Genomic DNA, 1,030 nt, shown 5'->3' with positions numbered 1-1,030 from the left:
AGGTATAAAAGCGTTGAAACGTAAGCCTTTCGGGTATTGAGTTATTATAATTACAAAAATATAAAACAGCTATTTAATGTATTAAATGCCACTCTAGAATATAAATTAACCATCAAAGCATGTTTATTTCAAAATTTCTCTTACTATTGCTCAATTCTTTACTATATATCCTTTTGGTTAAATTATCTCTCTAAGTCTAGTGCCTTTCTACCTAGTTCGAATAGATAAAAGAGTAGATTATGGAGGTGGACTGAACTGATGGTGGAAGGAGGGAGGCGGTTTCTGTTGGTCTGTTTAGGAACTTTGGCTTTTGGGAGAGGGAAGGAATAAATGGGTAAACTAGTTTCCTTTGAACAAAACGGTGCGTGTCTAATATTAAAACTTAAAACTGAAACGCACAGCTTAACTAAAGGGAAACAAAACAACACAGCCCGTGCAAATGACGTCGTCTGGAATCAGATTTTTCAAATAAAGGAAGTCTGTCTTCCTCGCGAGGCTTGCGCCTTTTACAGCGCATTTGTGTTTAGCGGCCGCCTCGGACCGCCTCGACTTCAAGGCGTACGCCTTTCATAACATTCGCTAAACTGAGCTGCGCCTGAGGCGAATCACCTCCGCCTCGCTCCGAGGCGCGCCTCAACGCATGCCTAGGCATGCCTTTGAAAACACTGGTTCTAATCGCGCACGCGCACACACACACACATAAGAGTTGAAGGAGGGAGGGAGAGCCTCCCAATCCGACAAGTCTTATCATTTGGACTTAGTTATGCGTCCTGTTTGGACAGAAAGAAGATTGCTAGCTAGCCGCTAAAACATAGTCTTTTTAGATGGCCAAATTGGCTTCATTCAGAAGTGTTTTTTAAAAAATAAAATAAATAAATCGTACTTTTTCATTTTTTTCATGATAAGTACTTGAAAAATCAACACCGAATAACTTAATAAAAAATTTACAAAACAAAAATCTGTATTCTAGTGGCATGGCTCTGTTTGCTTTTCCTTTAGATATAGCCTTCGCAAGGTCAATCTACCATCG

The 1,030-nt window shown here is 39.7% G+C and overlaps 1 pseudogene; it reads right to left on the bottom strand.

Annotated features, from left to right (window-relative positions):
- LOC18791237 overlaps nucleotides 1-1,030 on the bottom strand; it is a 56,218-nt pseudogene that overhangs the window by 1,001 nt on the left and 54,187 nt on the right.

This window comes from Prunus persica, chromosome G1 (assembly GCF_000346465.2).
Source record: "Prunus persica cultivar Lovell chromosome G1, Prunus_persica_NCBIv2, whole genome shotgun sequence".
NCBI classification, from domain to species: domain Eukaryota; kingdom Viridiplantae; phylum Streptophyta; class Magnoliopsida; order Rosales; family Rosaceae; genus Prunus; species Prunus persica.
The sequence above is the reverse complement of the archived record's forward strand: the minus strand, read 5'-3'. Positions and strand labels throughout refer to the sequence as shown.